At 37.7% G+C, this 19,410-nt stretch overlaps 2 long non-coding RNA genes across 2 annotated transcripts; one reads left to right on the top strand and one right to left on the bottom strand.

Moving 5' to 3' along the window:
• Positions 1-9,240: 9,240 nt before the first annotated feature.
• Positions 9,241-10,594, bottom strand: LOC139139720 (uncharacterized). Its single transcript, XR_011553870.1, has 2 exons — positions 10,351-10,594; positions 9,241-9,463 (listed from the first exon to the last, which is right to left on the bottom strand). It is a non-coding gene; the product is annotated as an uncharacterized lncRNA (long non-coding RNA).
• A 4,503-nt stretch (positions 10,595-15,097) lies between these two features.
• LOC139139722 (uncharacterized) lies at positions 15,098-16,692 on the top strand. Its single transcript, XR_011553871.1, has 2 exons — positions 15,098-15,587; positions 16,470-16,692. It is a non-coding gene; the product is annotated as an uncharacterized lncRNA (long non-coding RNA).
• Positions 16,693-19,410: the final 2,718 nt, after the last annotated feature.

Raw genomic sequence — 19,410 nt, forward strand, 5'->3', positions numbered from 1 at the left:
TTCGATCAAAGTTCTTCTTTCAATTTCAAACGATGACAACATGTGAATATCGCAACATGGGGGCTCTGACGCGGCTTACCCTAATCGAAGAAACGGAACGGAACGGAACGGAACGGAGGGCCATACAAAAAAGGAAATTTGCTTCTATTTTTTTTGCAATGCGTGTGTGACAGTATGGCGTACATTCAAGTTTGCTTGCGTATACTTTGCTTTAATGAAATAAAATATTAAAACATCGTAAACCTACTGCCCATCGACGACGTCAGTTTAATATAAAGGAAAATGAGGGCAACTCCACACATCGGCTCTACCAAGTTTGTTTAACATTACGACATGGTGAATAAAAGGATCATTGCATTTATTTTGTGTGGAATACATGGCAAGACACCGGTGAATCGATAGTGCTTTGACCCTCATGTGATCTGGGTCCCCGGTAAACCCGTTTGTTGATTGAGTGATTGGTCTTAATGGTGTTTTGGAACTAAAAATGGGGTTCCTTCATCAGTCGCTCTCTTGTTTTGTATCCCCTCCGCTTGGTTGTGTGATAAAGTCATCTTCGTCCTCAAAGAGGAGAAGCCAGATTCGTTATTGAGAGAGTTAGCCACTATTGACTGACTCTATAGTGAGCGATCCGGTGTATGGTGTCATATTATAATTAACATGACCCAGCATCGACCAGAGTTTCTGGACGCTTATACGGATATTTGTTTTAGGACATATTTTGAGTGTTGCTAGTGCTCGTTATGTTAACAGTAAATGTTGTACTAATCTGACAACGATTAGTTTGTTTTAGGCATTTAAATCGATTATCCGAACTTTTGGTTTTGTGTCAATTTTTCATGGACTTTTTAATAGATTTTGGGTCAATATTGGTGCCTGCTTTCCGGTGTTTGAAAAGCATGTTGTGAAGGGTTGTTTCGAGAAATAAATATATAAATCTTATTTCTCTGCGTTTAGCCATTCCCAGGTTTCATGGTTTTGTTAACAATATTTGTTGTAACCGGCCTTTGAAATCGGTTTGGTCTGAGGAGAGTATTGGTTTATATAATTCATGCCGCCGACTTTGATTCGTTATATGGCAGCTTTCTCAGTTTTTGATTTTCTTTGCCAGATGATGTTTTTTGTATTGCTCAGCAATCTTTTTAGTTTGGTTGATTGTAGTACCAATTCGATGACAGATTGCATCTTGGTTTTATACGATAAATTGTGGCGTAAATGGAGACAAATTAAGCAAAAAAATATATATATTCAGAGTCCCGTTGTTAAAACCGCTATCGTGAAACCTTTTAACTGTTTGAGCGATGTGGGCAAATTGTGTTTGAATTAACTCAATGGACTTTTTGGTTGTCGTTCCGGTAACGACGGAATGCTTACTCCTTCACATCTCGGTCAAATAATCGCAATCATACCAATCCATAATCCAATAACACTAAGTCAAAATTTGTAAGACAATAGTTGTAAACATAGACACAAAGCAGCACAGAATAGACAGTAAATAGACGGTACACAAACAAAGTTAAATTCATGAAAGAAAGATATATGGACCTCTGGCCAAAAGACCAAGAAGTGATGTCAGGTGTTTCGAAAATAGTAAGCGCATCCTGCCCCACATGTGGCACCCGCCATATATCAATCTGTAAGTCAGATAGGTAGTGGTCACTAACTATGGCCCCATGTCACCGATGCCATCAATGATCATTTGTCGAAGAGAGATATTGTATTTATCTACCAGCTTGCGATACCTGCCAAAAAAGCGTTTGAACGGGACTATTCTATTCTAGTGACGGGGACGGAAAGCACAGAACTGTAATTATAAAGCTACTGGAAAAAGTTCTGTTTTTCTCGCGATTTTAGCAACTGTAACGACCCTTTATTCTTAAAGTTACTTACCTTTCCATAATAGAATTAAACTAGGTCTAGGGGCTTATGCACACAGTGTACACGGATGTACAGCATAATATTGTAAAAAAGTCCTCTGCTGGGGACGAGCAGTGGTTTACACTCTAACCGATACAGTAAAACAATGGTTACAGCCATAGGTTCAAGGATATTCACGGGGAGACACGATGACAAAGACAGTCGTAAAATTGCTTAGACTAGTTTTAAGAACATACAATATCTGGTCATCTGTGTACCGCTGTGCATCGAAACGACAAGTGTAGGCCTATATCTGGTCATCTGTGTACCGCTGTGCATCGAAACGACAAGTGTAGGCCTATAGCTTCGAACTTTTATTGGAGAGACATCACGACTGAGATCGACAGTAGCGGCACAACAAACTCTTCTGAATTGTGCGTCCGTGTTTAATGTAAACATCTCTGTAGGTGATTCTGGTTTCTCAATCAAATCCAAAGTCCGACATTGACAAAATTGACATAAAAATATGATGTCCGAAAAGTTTTGTTTTATTCAACTAACTGATCATCTCCTTTGACATCCCCTAAGCTACATGTAAACAGTAGTCCGGAAAGACAGTGACATCGATGTCTCCCGGGCCCCCACGCATACCGTATATGGCCATGCTCAAATATTTCTTCACCATTTCGCAAAACATCTTGTCAACTGGGCGCATAGGCCACGTCTTTGTACGTTGGTCAAAACTAATGGCAGTAAAGGTCAGAATATAACATTGTTCAAAGTAAGATTGAATATGGAAAACGAATATGCTTTCATCGATTGACAAAAATGAGAAGGAACAAGTCAGTAAATATCGAACTATAAAGGGGAGAACGAGACTTCCACGATTAATTAACTTGGAACTGTATTTCGATCGACAGACTTACACAACCAGAGAGAGCATTTTATTCAGCTTTAAAAATAAGTCACCGCCTTTCCTTTAATAACACCCCATTTGCGTTTCCATCTACTCTGTCCGCAGTTGGCATGATTGGCCTACGGGTTTCGCCTGCCGCACTGACTGATATATGGTTATTTATTCAGCTATTTTTACATTGTTTCGCATAAGATACAGCATCTCTTTTCATGCACAAGGCAAGTAAACGTTTAGAAGGAACCAGTCACAGGAGGTTAGGATATTATATACCGTAGGTGAAATTATAATGGAATATTGAAGATGAAAAGACTTATCAGTAGACAAAAATTGCCATAAACCGAGAATCGAGATTGTCTATGATTTATTAATTGGGAACAAAAATATTCGATTGATTCATTAACACAACCAGAAAGAGCATTTTCTTCAGCTTGAAAAAAAGTCGTCGTCTTTCCTCGACACTGTCCCCATTTGCGTTTGAAAATATTAGTCTGTTCCCAGTCGGTAAGAACGCACGGGGCGGCGTCGGCCGTACTTGCCGACATGTAACATACCGATTTTTCTTCAGCAATTTTTTAGCGTTTCGCAAACTTGTCCTTTTAGTACACGGGGCACATCTGTCTACGCGTTTTAGGAACAAGCAACATGTGGTTTAGAACATAATATCTGTCAAATTAGGAAGGAATATTGATTCACACACAGAAAGAGTCTCTATTGGTAATGCTGTTTACGTTGTTTTCGAAGTCTTGAAATGTCGTTCATTCACCAACTGAAGGAATTTTTTTGAAAGCTATGTCATTCAGTCGAATTAATAGGGATTGAGAAAGTCACAGTTTTCGTCGGATAGGGACGTGTTTAATGTAAACATCTCTGTAGGTGAGACTGGTTTCTCAATCAAATCCAAAGTCCGACATTGACAAAATTGACAATTGAGAAAGTCACAGTTTCCGTCGGATAGGGGCAAAATAAAATTATGTTTAGAGAAAAAAAAATGGGTGGTCGTACAAGGGTGGTCAAATTGATACGGTTTTTATGGTAATTCTCTTCCGGGTACAAGCAGACTTTGCATCGCGACAATTCACGTGTGTTCGACATGCTCTATGTCCCGGGACCGTTTTCTCGAACGTATGTAGCGTGGGGCCGTTCTCACTTGTTACCGTCTTCATATCGTGCTGTGTGCCGAACATGGAAGTATTTACGCATACAAACTAGTTTTCTGTCAAATAAAAAAGATATTTCTGAGAATTAACCGCACATGTTGGGGTTAATGTCTTTCCCTGCCATTCTCCGCCCATTTTTAGACTGTACAACTGTAAACTCAGACATGCCTAAAAGCATATGGGATACGTTCAGATAGGCGTTTTGATATGTTTACGTATGTGTAACCGTGTAGCGATCTACTAGCGAGGGAACACGAGCACACATGAATTCGCTTTAAATTTTAGATCGCCAACCTAGAGGGCCCGACTAGGCCTGGGTTTCACATCTTTCTTTCATGAATTTGACTTTGTTTGTGTACCGTCTATTTACTGTCTGTTCTGTGTCTATGTTTACAACTATTGTCTTACAAATTTTGACCTAGTGTTATTGGATTATGGATTGGTATGATAGCGATTATTTTTCAACATACAACCATTAACTCAAAAACCTTACAGGGAAAAGTAAACATTGTTTTCTTCCAGTGCAACTGGTGTATCCACTTTTGGAATAACTTATAAAACCAATATGTCACAAGGGTGATGGCACTGAGATCAACTTAAGAATTTTAACTGTGGTGAACTTGACAATTCGTTTCAAATCCCGACCTGACTTGGAATCTTTAACTGAGATGCAGTGCATTGTAAAATATGTGCACAGAGACATGGGGGTAGACCACTTGATATCCTTGGGGGGGGGGGGTGTCTGAAGATTGATGAGGTACATGTAGCACTATTTTCAATCTAATCCACTGTACAGTATTTTTTTCCACTCTCCAACCTTTTCTTTTAGTCAAGCCTCTTCTGGCAGATTCGTTTTTCTTTGACATTTGCTTGGAATCTATTTTTTTCTGAAAATCTTCCAGATCCCCCATCAGGATATCAAATGGTCCACCCTTTGGTATCAACAATGTTTATTTAAAGAGATACAATGACAGGAAGTGTAGGAGCTATTTATAACCGTGACAGTTCAAACACTGAAAAAAGTTTGGAATATATATGTTGGAAACCAAACCTGCAAAATCACCTTCAGCTGTGTTTTCTAATGATTCTTCTACCACATTTTAACACCAAATACAGTTTACCATATGAAATGCTCACAAGATCACCACATTATGTATTCTTAGTTCCTGTAGGTATAAAATCCCCCAAAATCAGAAAATCTTTTCACAAATATTTATTAATTTTGTTCATATCAACACAACCTGAAAAAGTTATTGAATCAATACTGTGGACTATTTCTGTACGTTTTTTCCATCAAAAAATTAGGAAGCTTCATACAAATGGGAAATTGAAGACGTTTCTCTGAAAATTTAAAACAAGCAACCCGGCAGCTAATAGAGCTCCTTTGTGTTATGTAGAGAATAACTTTTTGTGACATCTGTTGATGGAGGAGGAAATCTTTGACAGCCCACTTCAGGTCAGCCAGACCAAAATGGCAAATACAGCTGCAAAAATATGTAATTGAAGAAGATATAATTTGAACATATTAAATTAAGATCATACATTGGAAAATTTCTACTCAATATCAAAGCTATTAAAAAAGATTTTGTGAAACAAATTTTTTGACCAAAATGGCAAAAATTGCCCCCAAAATACAAAATTGCAGATTTCATCCTAAAGATAAACCCTAGGAACCTGTATACCAAACATCAACGATATCAAATGAGCAGTTTTTGAGAAATACATTTTTTGACCAAAAATGACAAAAATTTGCCCTAAAAATACAAAATTGCAAATTTCATAAGAATTTGAATACATCACATTTTGATCAACCTTATGAACCTGCAGACCAAATATCAAAGGCATCATATGAGTAGTTTTTGGAAGAAAAAAATTTTTGACCGAAAATGGGGAAAATTGCCCCAAAATTACAAATACTAAAAATTCACTACAATGTTTACAAACTTGACTGAGGTCATCCCGAGGAACATGGATACCAACTATCAAAGCAATTGGACAAGCTCTTTCAGTAAAAAAGGTTTTTCTACTAAAATCTGAAAAAAATTACCCCAAAATACAAACACGCAAATATCATCCACAATTGTACACACCTAATTTAGAATAACTAAAGGAACCTTCATATCAAGTTTCAACCAAATCTGACCAACGGTTACTGAGTTTTAGCAGTTTGCAGCATTTTTCCTTTTTTTACCTCATTTGCATATTTTTGACACTGACATATTCATTTGAACAAATTCACATCTCCACCCCCAGGTGCACCTGTACACCAAATACTAAGCTGGTAGCTGCTGCGGTTTAGGAGTTTTTGATCTGGACGGACTAACAGACATACATACATACATACACACAGACGCCATGTAAATGAGATGCAAATGAAATGATTCACCTTATAAGCTCTCTTTGGTGTACCAAATGAGAGCTAAAAAGTTAATACAGCGAGTCGTGAAGAAATCTGTCTTGTGTTCATATTATTACTCATCTGTGTTCAGTCATTTCAAAAGCTACGATCGGCAGTGCACTCTGCAACGGCGAATGTTGGATGGGAAATTGACTATTCTGACGTTCGGTGACGCTTTACCAGATGTAAACTCAAATAACAGCATTATTCAAGAAGTTCACTGCTTTTATTCCATAAACAAATACATAGATACTATTTTAGTTATTAGCTCATATTTGGTTTTATATATAAATACCAAAAAGAGCTTATATGATGAGTCTGAGTGGCGTCTGTATGTCTGTATATTTGTGGGTATGTACAGTTCAAAGCAGAACTAACGCACCAAAAGGCTCGCCTCGGGCTCGCCTCGGACTCGCCTGAGGCGCGCCTTGGGCGCGCCTCGGGCGTGCCTCAGGCGAGCCTGAGAAGTGGTTTCCCCTTGGAGACCTGCTGTACTCGTATGCAAATTTATTCACGTGCATGACAAAGGGCAGAAATATTGACAATCAGTACTTGAACAATAGGCCCGTCAAAACGATCTTGCTAACCTTTACATACAATGTTGCAACTCTCAGAAACTATTGCTACATGTAAAACCATCTGGAAGGAAAATTGCTACACTTGATAGGATCTGTATTCATCTGGTGTATATCAGGCTGCTATTGCACCCTACGTTATTTTACTATTTACACTTCTAGGATTCGTAATTAATAAAGATGTTTCTGTTATGAACTTCTTGCCTTGCTTTTATTTAGGATACGTATTCACTAACAAATGCTCCCGTTTTGTACTTACAACTGCCGAAAATCATATATTAATGCTTGTTTCTGATGATGTTTCACATGATATGTATGTGTTTCACTACCCAATCAACGTCCTTCTCTACTCCCCGTTTCGAAGAAATTACGGCCAAGAAACAAAATAATTCGTCCATTTCTCATTCTAAAATGTTGTACATTTGTCAGAACTGTTTCCACTCCAAAAGTCACATACATTGCGGCCAAAAATTATGTCTTTTGCCAGTGTGTTTCACGTCTGTCCATCCATACCTGATGATGTCAGACATTCAAAACTGTTCCCCATTTCAACTTATATTACGACAGACAGCCAAAAAATTACGTCCGCTTCTGTTAACATTTTACATGTGGGTCGATACCCCTAAACAAATTCCAACATTCAAAATTGTTCCCGATCCGAATGAAATTGGGGCCCCAAAAAAAACTTAACTCAAAAAGCTTTCAAAATTCCCGGTTCGTTTCTGATAGTATTCTGTGCATGTGAGTTGATACCTGATAAAGTCTGATATTCATAATAAATTGTTCCCGCTCCTAAGTAACTGGAGACGGAAAAAACGTCTTTTTCTGATGGTATTTTACATGGTATTAAATATGAACCGTTCTCCAACTTTGAAAGTTATTACACTGCATAAAGATTACGTCCAAGTACGTCACCACAGATTTCTCATGTCGTTAATGTTTTGAAAATGGTTGCGATATCTTACAATTATCCAGCTCAGAACTGTTGCCGCCCCACATGTATTGCGGCCAAAAACTATGGCGTTACGTCTTTTACCAGTATTGTTTAACATAACTGTCCATACCCTATGAAAGTCTGACTTTCAAAACTGTCCCCATGCTAAATTATTACAACCGAAAACCAAAAACGTAAGTCCGCTTCTGTCAATATTTTACAAGTGAGTCGATATCCCACATTCAAAATTCTTCCTGCTCCGAATAGCAATTGGGGCCGAACATAAAAAACCTCCGTCTTTTTCTAGTAACGTAATGATTCCCACGTGGAACTAACTGGTGCAAAAAAAAAACCCACAAAAAACAGGCATCTTTTTCTGTCAAACTCAGTGAAGTCCGAAGTATCAGAACTTAGGGACCGAGCACAATTAACGGCAGGGGGGGGGGCCGGAAGAGAAAATGGGGGGGCCACGAAAAAAAATGAGTGTTCTTGGGGTGGGCCATGAAAATTCCAGGGAAGGTAAAGGGTGGGCCACCAAAATTTTTTACACCATGACAGACAGAGAATATTTTTCAGCATTTTTATTCCTTGTTGAAGCTGGAGTTCCTTGTTAAACTTCTTGTAGCATGATGAAATACCAAGTCTTAAACCTCACAATGCAGTTGTTATGTGTAAAATGAGCAATATTATTATTGAAAATTGACTTCATTTGTCAACAGTCAATAATTGTTGGTAATGATACAGAGGCTCGGTTGAAACTGGTTATTTCATCATGCTATAGGAAATTACCCTTATAGAACAGGAATGCCTGTCAGTACCATGTGAAATTAGCATTCACATGGCTAGTTGGCATGGCGTAATGCATGTGCATAGGGAATAGGCAGTCAGGAAGTCCACATTCATTTCAGAAGCACGTGGGTAACATGTGTATAGGCCGAAATATTTAAATGAGCTAGCCATTCACATACATGTGAACGAATGGTTATTCTGAATCCACTCACATGTATGTGAACGAATGGTTATTTTGAATGCATATATGAATGACAGGGTCATCCTGGCAGAAAAAGAGCACCATGAAAAGTACTGATTTGAACCCGATTTTACTTATTTTGATGTTGCCGTTATGAATTTGGTAAACATTGTTACATTTGCATGTTTGCAAGGTGTAAGCAAACATCAAATAAGTGAAATCAAATTCCAGTAAAATCAAGTACTTTTACACAGCCTCTTTCGGTGAATTAATTATATGATACAATTGGTTGGAGATGTAATTTAACCATATTTGGCCTAAAACTAAGACAGGCCAAACAGAGTTAAAAGCAACTCTGACTCACCTGAACACAGCAAACACAAGCAGACTCACCTTTCCAAACGTTCAAAATAAAAAGCACAAAACATATCTGTAAGTCTGATGACCAATTTAATAAATTTTTGGCTTCAACAAATTTCATAGACACAGTGAAAAGTGATTTAGTCAAAGATTAGTTTTTAAAAGAGTTCATTTAACTCTGGCCAAGTCTCGTCTTTCATGTCCTATTTTGTTTTGAAATTTGACACTGAAGACTTCTTTACGTAAGTCATGATTATTCTTGCCAAATTTCTCTTGGGCCTTGGCTGACATGCACACTGAAATGAAACAGAAAGAAGAGAATGAACTTAGCAACATTTATTAAGACAACAACTTTACAATAAAGTTTCAGAAAATGTGTGTAATTGTTACATACACATAGAGGAATTTTTTACATACATCTTTGCGAGTGCAAAATTAATACATTGAAAGTGTAACATATATGTCTAGAAATGTATTGGGCTTGTGTACGTTGTATTGACTTGACTAGTTGCCACAGCCACTATTCTGATTAATTTATGTACATCTTTACAAAGTGAGGGCATCACAATTCATAATTTGAATCAATACAAGAAAGTATGTTAATACATGAGGCAAACAAGTTATTGAACTCATTAAAAATTACAGCTGCTGTCCCTTGAAAATTAAGACGTATCACATTTCTAAATATTTTTTCTGTCTTTCAATACAAGGCTTCTTACCTGGCAATATCATATTAACAATGGTTTTTAAAAGTAACCATGTACAAAAGAAGTAAAAAATGCAAGTAAGACCGGGTGGTACAAACAACCATAAGTTTACATAGCCATGTTCATCCTACGATCTACCGGTAGTTTGGTTTTCTTTTAATATTTTCATTTCGCCTATTTTTTTATAGCAGTGTTTTTGCACTGAGTGAGACCATGGACGCAAACTAAGCTTTATAGGCGTTGTTCAAGCCCAGCTTTGTTTTGCGTTAATCAATGGCCACACTGTACACCTCCCTCCGCCCTGTCCAGGTATACAGATACGTACTTTCTTTTCACCCTAAAGCTCAGGTTAAAAATGCGGGCCATATACAAAACCAAGCTTCCCAGGGAAAACATCAATGTGCAGAGAAAAGCCTCTCTATAAGGCATACTAATTTCGTAATTGCCCTTTATAAATATGCATTTCAAATACTTACCGGATGAATGGAAAATTATCGTCCACGACGACTTGCTATCTCGGTCACTGCATCTAACACTGTCGCGGGGAAATACACTTTACCTTCATGCCAACTGAAACATTACCACTTAGACCTAACTCACTTGCTGTTTTGACTCAAAATGTGTCGTCACTGGGGGAAGAAATGACCGAGAAATCAGCCATAATTCGTAAGATTCAGCTGGTCTGAACAGCCATTACTTCAAAAAATCTGCGCAATCTCATTTGAGAGATGCAATGTGATCGTGTGGGAACGGGGAACACAAAGCATTGGTCAAATTCGAAAGGTCAAGGGTCGTGATCGTCGCAAAATTTTGACATTTCAAGTACGCGTAAACTGTTCTTTTAGATTTTTCTAATAAGCAAAAATTGACTTTATATGAATAGATCAGTTAAAACACGGACGTCCAACACACTAAGTGAACCCTGTTGCAATTCTGATCAGCCTCGTTAAATCCAAGCATACTCATTTACGGGACCCTTACGTTCATACCCTGTTGCGTCCCGTCCACTCTTCCAACACAACTCTTTCCAAAGTCACGACATTATACATCGTCAGAACCGTTAGTCCATCCGGCTCGACTTTTGAACGGTTTGGGGATGAACAGTACCTGTACTGCGTTTCCATTAAGTTATATGTAAGTTGTAATCGCGAAAGTTTTACAATGGCAGATGCAGAACCGTCGCAAGTGTGTTCGTCGTTGTGTGATGATCTGACGTACATGTACATGACTGCACATCATAGCCAGTTGCTGACGGACGTACGCGAAAACGTGGACCGTATGAGAAAAATTTAATGACAGATCCAACCATATTACGTCTGGAAATGCGAGTACCTTTCAATAGAATGCAGGTTCCGATCATATGGAATATTTAGCGGTGAACATGTGTTTATTATTGCACATTTTGAAAATAAAAATAAACGATGTTTAAAATTTGATCTGTGCTGATTTAATTTAGAGGCTGCTCACAGACGTTTGCAGCCATCTGCATGACTTCCCTCTTGTCATATTCATTGGTTTATACTGAAATCCCTGGTCTCGTTTTTTTGAATGGAGATGAATGAAACCAATGCTAATTATATTTAAGGATAGGCTGTAACTTCATAATTTTGGCAGAAATTGTGTTCTTCGTACATCGACTACAGGTTTTTCTCCTTTTTCAAAGTCATGTTAGCCAGTATTGCTAATGTTATTCTATTTTCTAAAACACGTTCAAATATCCAGTCTTCACAACCTGTATTATGTACAGTCAGCATTGTTATTGTTGGTAAACACATTTTGGTCTGGACTAAACTTCAATTGAACACAATAACAGTGAACTTTTATAATATACATGCACACAAAGTGTATGTCGGTTGTATTGATAATATCAACGAGCTAATTCAACTTAAATTTGTGAACCAATGAAGTAAGTGCAGTTGATACATAACAAAAAAAATTAACAAAATCAAAAAATTACAGCTTTATACTGTCACTTTAAAATGGCAAACCGTTGCTTCTGTAGCCACTAAATATTTAAGTCTATGAACAATTTAACTGGTAAATGTGACCCATGTGGCATTTCTATAGTGCAAACATGAGTAATTTCACCTGAAAAACTTAACCCAAGTAAAATCAACTCTACACATGAGTGCCGCCTAATTTATTTAAATTAAATAGACAATAGGGATGTGAAAACATGAGAATTGACAACAAGTCAGTCCTTGGAGTTTATTAATGCATGTCTAAATTTTTACCGCCACATGTGTAAGCTACCATTCAATCCATTGACAATCTTCCCTTCTATCATGAATTCAATAGGACTGCTAATGAATGGTTACTTCACATGGCTGAGTCTGATTTCACATTCATAGCCAGTGATGAATGTTAAAATTTAAACATGTCATATTTCCAATACTGGCATGTGGCAGGTTGGACTGCTATGGACTGCCTAGTTTTCCTCAAATAACCATTCAACCTGTTCCACACAGGAATGTGGACTGGCTAATAGGCAGTTCAGAACTAGAATACGTAGTGGACACACAGGAAAAAAATACTGAAAAAAAGGAGGAAAAAATGGCATTAATGGGTCTTTTATAGTTAGCCCATGAAGGACTATTCCAATGGCAGACTGTCATTACAGTGGAGTAACATTGAATATCTGGGTAGTCATAGAAAGGCAGACACTGGGTTGTGGAAAGTGCATTGAAATCACAACGGTCATGTTATACATTTTTCCCCAACATCTGAAAACATCATACAGATACTCAGTTGAAGTAAAGTTATTTTATTTGTTTATTATTTATATATTTATTTGTTATTATTTATTTCAAGAATGCAAGAATGTTGTTTTCACTAAAGCATATATTAAAAGTTATAAGGATTATATATATGTGTACAACTTTGTACCTATGTAATCTTTCTTTTTTTGGGGAGGGGGGGGCCACAAAAATTTTGTTGCCGGTGATGGGGGGGGGGCCACTAAAATTTTTGCTGGTGTTAAGGGGGGGCCTGTAAAAATATACGCACGTAATGTCGTAATGTTACGTACGGTACTGCAGCTGTCTAAGAATATGCATCAACCGTAATTCCGTCACAAGTTGGCAAATTAGAAATTTAGTGACTTTGAATTTCATTCGAGGAAACACTGCAGTCGGTTAGGGAACGAGCACAATTAACGGCAGGGGGGGGGCGGAAGAGAAAATATGTGGTGCGTATATTTTTTACAGGCCCCCCCTAACACCAGCAAAAATTTTAGTGGCCCCCCCCATCACCGGCAACAAAATTTTGTGGCCCCCCCTCCCCAAAAAAGAAAGATTACATAGGTACAAAGTTGTACACATATATATAATCCTTATAACTTTTAATATATGCTTTAGTGAAAACAACATTCTTGCATTCTTGAAATAAATAATAAACAAATAAATATATAAATAATAAACAAATAAAATAACTTTACTTCAACTGAGTATCTGTATGATGTTTCAGATGTTGGGGAAAAATGTATAACATGACCGTTGTGATTTCAATGCACTTTCCACAACCCAGTGTCTGCCTTTCTATGACTACCCAAGATATTCAATGTTACTCCACTGTAATGACAGTCTGCCATTGGAATAGTCCTTCATGGGCTAACTATAAAAGACCCATTAATGCCATTTTTTCCTCCTTTTTTTCAGTATTTTTTTCCTGTGTGTCCACTACGTATTCTAGTTCTGAACTGCCTATTAGCCAGTCCACATTCCTGTGTGGAACAGGTTGAATGGTTATTTGATGAAAACTAGGCAGTCCATAGCAGTCCAACCTGCCACATGCCAGTATTGGAAATATGACATGTTTAAATTTTAACATTCATCACTGGCTATGAATGTGAAATCAGACTCAGCCATGTTAAGTAACCATTCATTAGCAGTCCTATTGAATTCATGATAGAAGGGAAGATTGTCAATGGATTGAATGGTAGCTTACACATGTGGCGGTAAAAATTTAGACATGCATTAATAAACTCCAAGGACTGACTTGTTGTCAATTCTCATGTTTTCACATCCCTATTGTCTATTTAATTTAAATAAATTAGGCGGCACTCATGTGTAGAGTTGATTTTACTTGGGTTAAGTTTTTCAGGTGAAATTACTCATGTTTGCACTATAGAAATGCCACATGGGTCACATTTACCAGTTAAATTGTTCATAGACTTAAATATTTAGTGGCTACAGAAGCAACGGTTTGCCATTTTAAAGTGACAGTATAAAGCTGTAAGTTTTTGATTTTGTTAATTTTTTTGTTATGTATCAACTGCACTTACTTCATTGGTTCACAAATTTAAGTTGAATTAGCTCGTTGATATTATCAATACAACCAACATACACTTTGTGTGCATGTATATTATAAAAGTTCACTGTTATTGTGTTCAATTGAAGTTTAGTCCAGACCAAAATGTGTTTACCAACAATAACAATGCTGACTGTACATAATACAGGTTGTGAAGACTGGATATTTGAACGTGTTTTAGAAAATAGAATAACATTAGCAATACTGGCTAACATGATTTGAAAAAGGAGAAAAACCTGTAGTCGATGTACGAAGAACACAATTTCTGCCAAATTATGAAGTTACAGCCTATCCTTTAAATATAATTAGCATTGGTTTCATTCATCTCCATTCAAAAAAACGAGACCAGGGATTTTCAGTATAAACCAATGAATATGACAAGAGGGAAGTCATGCAGATGGCTGCAAACGTCTGTGAGCAGCCTCTAAATTAAATCAGCACAGATCAAATTTTAAACATCGTTTATTTTTATTTTCAAAATGTGCAATAATAAACACATGTTCACCGCTAAATATTCCATATGATCGGAACCTGCATTCTATTGAAAGGTACTCGCATTTCCAGACGTAATATGGTTGGATCTGTCATTAAATTTTTCTCATACGGTCCACGTTTTCGCGTACGTCCGTCAGCAACTGGCTATGATGTGCAGTCATGTACATGTACGTCAGATCATCACACAACGACGAACACACTTGCGACGGTTCTACATCTGCCATTGTAAAACTTTCGCGATTACAACTTACATATAACTTAATGGAAACGCAGTACAGGTACTGTTCATCCCCAAACCGTTCAAAAGTCGAGCCGGATGGACTAACGGTTCTGACGATGTATAATGTCGTGACTTTGGAAAGAGTTGTGTTGGAAGAGTGGACGGGACGCAACAGGGTATGAACGTAAGGGTCCGTAAATGAGTATGCTTGGATTTAACGAGGCTGATCAGAATTGCAACAGGGTTCACTTAGTGTGTTGGACGTCCGTGTTTTAACTGATCTATTCATATAAAGTCAATTTTTGCTTATTAGAAAAATCTAAAAGAACAGTTTACGCGTACTTGAAATGTCAAAATTTTGCGACGATCACGACCCTTGACCTTTCGAATTTGACCAATGCTTTGTGTTCCCCGTTCCCACACGATCACATTGCATCTCTCAAATGAGATTGCGCAGATTTTTTTGAAGTAATGGCTGTTCAGACCAGCTGAATCTTACGAATTATGGCTGATTTTCTCGGTCATTTCTTCCCCCAGTGACGACACATTTTGAGTCAAAACAGCAAGTGAGTTAGGTCTAAGTGGTAATGTTTCAGTTGGCATGAAGGTAAAGTGTATTTCCCCGCGACAGTGTTAGATGCAGTGACCGAGATAGCAAGTCGTCGTGGACGATAATTTTCCATTCATCCGGTAAGTATTTGAAATGCATATTTATAAAGGGCAATTACGAAATTAGTATGCCTTATAGAGAGGCTTTTCTCTGCACATTGATGTTTTCCTGGGAAGCTTGGTTTTGTATATGGCCCGACATTTTTAACCTGAGCTTTAGGGGTGAAAAGAAAGTACGTATCTGTATACCTGGACAGGGCGGAGGGAGGTGTACAGTGTGGCCATTGATACGCAAAACAAAGCTGGGCTTGAACAACGCCTATAAAGCTTAGTTTGCGTCCATGGTCTCACTCAGTGCAAAAACACTGCTATAAAAAAATAGGCGAAATGAAATATTAAAAGAAAACCAAACTACCGGTAGATCGTAGGATGAACATGGCTATGTAAACTTATGGTTGTTTGTACCACCCGGTCTTACTTGCATTTTTTACTTCTTTTGTACATGGTTACTTTTAAAAACCATTGTTAATATGATATTGCCAGGTAAGAAGCCTTGTATTGAAAGACAGAAAAAATATTTAGAAATGTGATACGTCTTAATTTTCAAGGACAGCAGCTGTAATTTTTATGAGTTCAATAACTTGTTTGCCTCATGTATTAACATACTTTCTTGTATTGATTCAAATTATGAATTGTGATGCCCTCACTTTGTAAAGATGTACATAAATTAATCAGAATAGTGGCTGTGGCAACTAGTCAAGTCAATACAACGTACACAAGCCCAATACATTTCTAGACATATATGTTACACTTTCAATGTATTAATTTGCACTCGCAAAGATGTATGAAAAAATTCCTCTATGTGTATGTAACAAATTACACACATTTTCTGAAACTTTATTGTAAAGTTGTTGTCTTAATAAATGTTGCTAAGTTCATTCTCTTCTTTCTGTTTCATTTCAGTGTGCATGTCAGCCAAGGCCCAAGAGAAATTTGGCAAGAATAATCATGACTTACGTAAAGAAGTCTTCAGTGTCAAATTTCAAAACAAAATAGGACATGAAAGACGAGACTTGGCCAGAGTTAAATGAACTCTTTTAAAAACTAATCTTTGACTAAATCACTTTTCACTGTGTCTATGAAATTTGTTGAAGCCAAAAATTTATTAAATTGGTCATCAGACTTACAGATATGTTTGTGCTTTTTATTTTGAACGTTTGGAAAGGTGAGTCTGCTTGTGTTTGCTGTGTTCAGGTGAGTCAGAGTTGCTTTTAACTCTGTTTGGCCTGTCTTAGTTTTAGGCCAAATATGGTTAAATTACATCTCCAACCAATTGTATCATATAATTAATTCACCGAAAGAGGCTGTGTAAAAGTACTTGATTTTACTGGAATTTGATTTCACTTATTTGATGTTTGCTTACACCTTGCAAACATGCAAATGTAACAATGTTTACCAAATTCATAACGGCAACATCAAAATAAGTAAAATCGGGTTTCAAATCAGTACTTTTCATGGTGCTCTTTTTCTGCCAGGATGACCCTGTCATTCATATATGCATTCAAAATAACCATTCGTTCACATACATGTGAGTGGATTCAGAATAACCATTCGTTCACATGTATGTGAATGGCTAGCTCATTTAAATATTTCGGCCTATACACATGTTACCCACGTGCTTCTGAAATGAATGTGGACTGCCTGACTGCCTATTCCCTATGCACATGCATTACGCCATGCCAACTAGCCATGTGAATGCTAATTTCACATGGTACTGACAGGCATTCCTGTTCTATAAGGGTTAATTTCCTATAGCATGATGAAATAACCAGTTTCAACCGAGCCTCTGTATCATTACCAACAATTATTGCTGTTGACAAATGAAGTCAATTTTCAATAATAATATTGCTCATTTTACACATAACAACTGCATTGTGAGGTTTAAGACTTGGTATTTCATCATGCTACAAGAAGTTTAACAAGGAACTCCAGCTTCAACAAGGAATAAAAATGCTGAAAAATATTCTCTGTCTGTCATGGTGTAAAAAATTTTGGTGGCCCACCCCTTACCTTCCCTGGAATTTTCATGGCCCACCCCAAGAACACTCATTTTTTTTCGTGGCCCCCCCATTTTCTCTTCCGGCCCCCCCCCCCTGCCGTTAATTGTGCTCGGTCCCTTAGATCGGAAATATTGCTGAGGTAACTGCTCGAGGTCAGATGACACCATGCGATGGATGTAAAGTGTGAAAAAGGTTCATATAATACAACAACTAGAAATGAGACGCACATTGTAAACCTCGACGATAACTGTATACTAAAATAAGAGTTAAAAAGTTTTTTGTGAGAAATTGGAAATGACGGCATTAATTATGACAACGTCTAGTAGGCCTACATGACGGGCGTCTGTAACAGTACCTACCGTTTTCTCTCCGGCACATTTTCTTCAATTTTTAAAGTCTGTCAAATCAGGTTGCTTCAACCGTGATAGGTTCCCTGGTCAATGAAATTTAAACTCAGCAATGCAACAAGACTACACATGGGCAAAAGCAATGTAACTTTATTCATAGAAAGTACATGTAAATCCTTTATTGAATAGTTACTATCGCGACGTTCACGCAAAATGAACGGCCTCTGCTAGTGGTGTAGTCTCGTTTACCAGACCTCGTCGCTTCGCCACTGCAAAGTGCGCCGCTGGCGGTAGGACATGGCGAGTCGCGGAGCGACGAGCTTCGAGTCGCGAAGCGACGAGGGTCACAGGCGACCCAATAAGTTCTGAGTTTTTCATACTGTTTTCTCTATCATTTTCTCTTCTTTCTTCATGCTCTGAATGATCGGAATAAATAAAATAAATGGTTTATATAACCTAACCTAACCTAACCTGAGACTCTTTATTTATTTTACACTCTATTACAAGGACGTATATCTCTCATACACACATGCTGTAATTAATTAGTCAACACAACTAATTATGCTAATCCGTGGACTTATCAGGGATTTTACGGGTTGGTCAACATCGCGAAAGATAGGAATGGTTACTAAAATGGGAAGGTAAGAAGCTCTCCTGAAATGTGTCCAGAAATTACCAAATTGCGGCCGGTCATGACCATTTATCCACAATCTACTGCAGCCAATGTATTTCGATGGCCGAGGAAAGCCAGCTACTCTAATTTCAAGCGTGTATATGGTCGCGAACAGTGCAAACCCTACCAGTGCCTTGCCTGCAGCTCATGGCATGAGGACGTCCGTAAAGCAGGAAGTCGGAAGTTGAAACCTTTGACCTTTACGTTGTTTAGATGTGGGCAAACTTGTAAACATATTTCCCAGGGACAAGTCTGATTTTGACTAGGGTCAAAGTTCGTGTGGTTAAGCGTGGTTCTCTCAATCGGGTGGTGTTGCTAAGGTTTTGTCTGCCCACCGTCCGTGGGTGGAGGGACGGTGGTCTGCCTTTCAGTTAAGCTGTGCGTTCTCGATAATTTTGCTGTATTTTTTCTCACAAACATTGGAAATTCGTTTAAGATTTAAGAAACATTAATTTTATATGAGGAATTTTCTAGCTCGTATCCTCGAATTAAATCAGCCGATTTTCTTTGATACAGTTTTTATATGGTTTGGAGAACTCTTTGGGGCGGCGTCAGATAACAAGTGGAATGAGACAACAACATTTCGTTCATGTAAGGAAATCATATAGCAAGTACTTCTTGCGCTGGTGCAAACTCTACGAAATATTATGATATCAAAGATGTTTTCCATGATAGTTTACAAGGTTTCTTGTCTAAATTCGAGGAAATCATCAAGAATATCAAAAAAATACTACACGTAATTATGACTACATTTTGTATGTGTAGAGGTGTTGTTTACCGTCCCTAACGTATGTTCTACACGTACGCGACGTATGGTTATCACT

The sequence above is a fragment of the Ptychodera flava genome, chromosome 9 (assembly GCF_041260155.1).
Source record: "Ptychodera flava strain L36383 chromosome 9, AS_Pfla_20210202, whole genome shotgun sequence".
Lineage (NCBI taxonomy): Eukaryota > Metazoa > Hemichordata > Enteropneusta > Ptychoderidae > Ptychodera > Ptychodera flava.